Source organism: Adiantum capillus-veneris, chromosome 3 (assembly GCF_014529385.1).
Source record: "Adiantum capillus-veneris isolate H3 chromosome 3, ASM1452938v2, whole genome shotgun sequence".
Taxonomy (NCBI): Eukaryota; Viridiplantae; Streptophyta; class Polypodiopsida; order Polypodiales; family Pteridaceae; genus Adiantum; species Adiantum capillus-veneris.
The window spans coordinates 126,584,561-126,589,601 of NC_140933.1; the positions used below are offsets into that span (position 1 = coordinate 126,584,561).

At 41.6% G+C, this 5,041-nt stretch overlaps 1 pseudogene; it reads left to right on the forward strand.

Moving 5' to 3' along the window:
- Window positions 1-2,064: 2,064 nt before the first annotated feature.
- Window positions 2,065-4,266, forward strand: LOC147461674 (uncharacterized; annotated as a pseudogene).
- Window positions 4,267-5,041: the final 775 nt, after the last annotated feature.

The following is a 5,041-nucleotide window of genomic DNA, read 5'->3' on the forward strand; positions in this document are numbered from 1 at the left end:
CATCAGTCATGAACCCTTTGAATTCAGGTTTGCTTTATCCTTCCTTTTTCATCACTTTATTTAGAAGGCTCCAAAATAATTCTTGTGCTTGTGTATCCTCTACTTTGAAATCCCCAATCGCGATAGTTTGCATTTCTTGGACGTAAGGATTGTAAACATGACAAGCCATTGTTGTCCAATCATGCATTCTTTTCACAAAATCAAAGCATAACATGAATTCCCAAGTTCACCTCCTGGTCTCATTTTGTTAACAAGTTCTACACCATTTCGAGGCCCTTGTGTGGACATTTTAAATATATGACATCTATCAAATCCTGAGAGTTCTAGCTGACCAGGAAAGGACATGCTCTGAAAGAAGTCAAACAACAATCCTCTTTTTAACTTGAAAATTCCATCACAATCTCTCACTGGTTGGCCTATCTCTACCTGAGCCCCCTTTTTCCATCGTGATAATCTTCCCTTGTCAAGCAAAGGTGCCAACTTTGCTAACAAATCACTCATATCTTTATCTGAAAGGCTCTTTCCTTTTGAATGGTCTCCAATGAGTAGTGATTGCATCACAATCTCCTTCGCTATTTTTTGTTGGATTGACCTTGGTCTCCCAGTACAATCTTTAGCAACTAGCTCCCTGACCCTTGTCTGGACCTCAACCACTGCTTGTTTTGTAACACCCTCTGTCACAGAGTGCATGTGATACCCACGATGTATAACTCCTCTACTTATTTGTATATTTTCAGCAATAGAAGGAAAACAATAAATAAGCTTGCACAAGCACTCAAAAGTGCACATGGGTGACATAGAGCAAAAGAAACATTTTAAACTCCCAACCCCATTTGTACTGTAGCCAGCAGGGCAAACTTTAGCTAGTTGCCCAACCCAATGCTTCTCATTTAATTCTTGTGATCGCAAAAATTTTGAGCATAGGTGATTGATGCATTGTAGGTGGCCACCACACTTTCTATTTGGGTGAAAGCATGAAATGGTGGTCAATTTTAAGTGCTTTTCTAGGTGGTTTTCAAAGTACTTCTACAGTTTTATTTGTTCCCTTCAAATAATTCATTGAAGACGTGGAAAATTGCAAGAAACGGAAAATGCCACCACTTCAAGAATGCCATCATTTTCTGAACATTGTTTACGGGTAGAGGGTGACTGTGACTTCTGTTGCATGCCATTCTACACAGCAGGAAGCTACCCACGCGCTACTCCATCTTCATGCACCCTGCTGAACAGAGCGAGGAAGAACTGCAGACACCTACCCTCTCTGTGAAACCTCAATCTTCACCGAGTACTGTAATCTCCCCCCCCCCTCTCTCTCTCTCTCTCTCTCTCTCTCTCTTGTTGTAGTTGAGCACTGTGTTTGTTTGAGGACATTGTGAATCATGGATTGTGTTTTTTTGTTTGTACAGTGATATGAAGACTCCACCGTGAAAGTGAACCATGGTAGCAACAACTGATGGTGGTTCAGCTAGCATGCTTTCATCCATTAGCAAGCCTAGGAGCTCCACAACATTGGGCATAAAGTCTGAAACTATCGGTGACAAAAGCATTGGTACATATCAACTCTGTCTGATGCCTAGCTGCTCGACAAGATCCTGCAGGTCAAAAGGATGCATGGGCTGCTTTTGGTGAGCAAGTTTTGGACCATTGCATGAAGCTTCCGGGTGGCATTGACAAGAAAGTAAAGGTTTGGCTGGAGAATAATGAGGGGACATCACTTCAGCCCCTTCGTCTTGACAATGTCGGGGCAAGTCAGAAAAGTGGGAAAAATGCTCTCTTATCTGGAAGCACTTCTCTAGCTAGTGCCTCCTTTATAATCCAGCAACAAGTAAAAGCACAGGTGGAGCAGATTCTGGATGCAAAAAGGGATGCATTGAAGGTTTTGAACACAACATTGGATAATGTGAGAGTAGAACTACAAGACAAGAACCAAAATATGTGGAAGATACAAGGGACATCTTCAACTGCGGCAATGCTTCAAGGAAATTGCAAGAGCTCCAGATATTGCAGTCCAGCATGAAGGGAGTTGTCGATATTGACTATGTTTTTTTGGTGATTGAAGGCAAGATGGCTGCTCTAACTAGTGCACTCACAGCTCTTAGGGCCAATGCAAGCAGCTTGAACATAAGAGATGAGGTCTCCAGGATTGTGTCGACCAAGTCAAGGTAGGATTTTTGTTTATGTGGTAATGTCCTAGGTCTTAACATGGTACTCTATTCTATTTAGGTGGTTTTTTTTTCCATGCCAGTTATTTCTGTTTATGTGGTAATGCCCTAGGTACTTGACATGGTACTCTTTTCTATTTAGATGGTTTTTTTTGTCGTGCCAGTTATTTCTGTTATGCTAAGTGGCCAACCTACCTGACATGGTAGTTTTTTCTATTGTGGGGTTCTATCATGGTAATAGTGCCCAAGATACTTGGCATGGTAGTTTCTTTTTACATGGCTTTCTTTTTGTTACGGTGACATTGACCAAGTACTTTTCCATTGTGGGTTTTTTTGCTATCAGTGTTTGTTTTTTCCATGGAAGTTTGTCTATTATTGTGGTACTTGTCATGGTAGTTTTTTCTACCATGACAGGTGCAGGGGTCATGGCTATTTTTCCAGGTATCATGGAATGGCCAAAATGCCTATCATGGTACTTCTTTTGATCATGGTGGTGTTTTTTTTATGGCAGTATTTCCTGCTATGGTACTTTTATTTTTCTATTGTTGTAGTGCTCAAGGTACTTTTCTACTATCCATGGTATATGTCATTACCTTAAAGGTTTTTTGGAAAGCCATCTCTGTTATGGTGGCAGTGCCCAAGGTACTTTTTCATGGTTTTTTTTGCTATGGTTGATTGTTTCTTTAAGGAAGTTTGTTTGCTATGGTGGTTGTGCCGAAGGTACTTGTTTTTTCTATTAAGGTGGTTGTACGTTCATTGCTAATTAGTGTGTAGTGTCCAAGAAACTTGTCATTGTACTTTGTTTTTGGTCATGGTGGCTTTTTTATCATAATAGCTTTTGCCTTGATGTTTTTAATGGAATGGCAGTTTGCTATTATGGGGTAGTGTCCAACGTACTTTTATACCTGCCATGGTATTTTTAATTGCCTTGGCGGTTTTTTGGAGTGTCCAAAGTACTTTTTTATGGTAGTTTTTTCTATTAAAGGTACTTGTCATGGTACTTTGGGTTGTGATGGTGCTTCTCATATCTAATCCCTGTGGGCCTTTTGTTCTTCATTTTTCATGCAGAAAGAAGTGACTGACTTGGAAGCATCAGCGAGTACCTGTGTGCGACATATCAACTTTTGTGAGAACATGTTGGAGTAGGTGAAGGCTGGTGACACAATGTTACTGCTTCCGATAGCTGGCCAGCACTTGAGCCACTTGCAAGCTACATTCTCTGTTCCAGGACTATATGCTGCATGTGGTCTTGCATTTATGGCTTTCCATGTGGTTTGTGTATACATGCTAGCATGTGGTCATGCATACCATGCTCTGTGTTTTGCTGCCTAGCTTGGATCAAAGACAGTATGTGCGGATGCCTCTTGCAAGAGTAGTATTCCAGATTCACTTAATTCAATGCTTTTGCATACAGGTTGGTTGTCGTTGCTCCCAATCTCATATAAATCCAAGAACAGTTCAGGTTGCCTTCAAGTATCTGCTGATTGCACAATTCTGAACTTCATTGATGTGCTTGCAGGTTCTTGCCAATACAAGATGATGTGCCAAAGGTTGTGCTACAACCTACTCCTGAATCCCATAGTGTGTACTCTAGTGAGGGCACTCCAACTGTGAAGGTAGACCCCCCTGCAAGCACAACAGCAGTTGAGTCACAACCAAGCAAAAGATGTCCAAAGGAAGATGCAACGGTTGATGATGCGGAGGCAATAGCGCAAGAGGGAGTGGATGCAGTGCAGTGCATGGTAGCTGATGATGAGAATCCAGATTCTCCCATCTTTCTGAGTGACATGGTGAAGGTGTCAAAGAAGCGCAAGAAAAACGGTGATGGTAAGTGGTAATGGTATTGGACTTGTCAACTTCTATGCAATGCTTGAATGGGGTTGATGTGTTGTTTTATGACATAGGTGGACCTTCCAAAAAGAATAGACCTTCGGAGTCTACACGTTCAAAGCAGCATGCTCATCATGCAGATCGAGATATGGGAGAGAGGGAAGCACCCAGATCACCTCCTGCCGTGAAGAAGACTCCTAGAAAGGGTACTCCCCTCCGCAATCCTTCTAGTGTTTCCCACCCCCCCAAGCCTCGAGTTTGCAAGAAATTGTGACTCTTCAATTGTAATACAAGAATCTGTGATTCTTGATTTTGAATGCAAAAGAAACTTTTTTGTTGGCCTCTATGTTTTTGTCGCTTTTATGTCAAATATTGCCTCGTGTTTATTTTTCAATGTTGAATGCTGTCTTTTACAGAGTGTCCAAACGAAAAGGGGACCCTCAAGCTGCCCGTAGAGAAAATCATCATCATCAGATATCCCCAAAGTACATTTCTCCAGCTATCTCCTCCTTGCCATATGATGATCATCCCTCATATTGGATGTTAATGGTGTACTTTGTCTTACATGTACACCTAATAAGTATGACCCTTCGTCTATCCCCGATATTGAAGCTACATCATTTGTCAAGCATGAGAAGGCAGATGGCAGGTACCTGTTTGTTCGGAAAGATGCATAGGATTTTATTGCATGGGCTGTGATATTGGCAAATGTCTACATATGGAGCAGTGCAATGCTCAGCAGAGTGGGCTCAAGAATTCGAAGATGTTTTCCCTAGGTTCACAGTTATATTAGTGGATGGGCTGGACACCAGTTATGTGATGTGGGCAGTTACTGTTTTGGTGGTGCAAGACCAACATTTTTCAAGGTATTGCAGAATTTTTTGGCAAAGTTGCAGCGGTATGATACCAGCAATGTCCTTTTAATTGACAATAGTTCCTATAAATGCCATTATAATCCCTATGGTACTTACATCATAGTGCCTGGTATTGAGCACCGCTCCATCCAATACTTGTCAAAATATCTAAAGGCCTGGCTAGAAGGGTGGCAG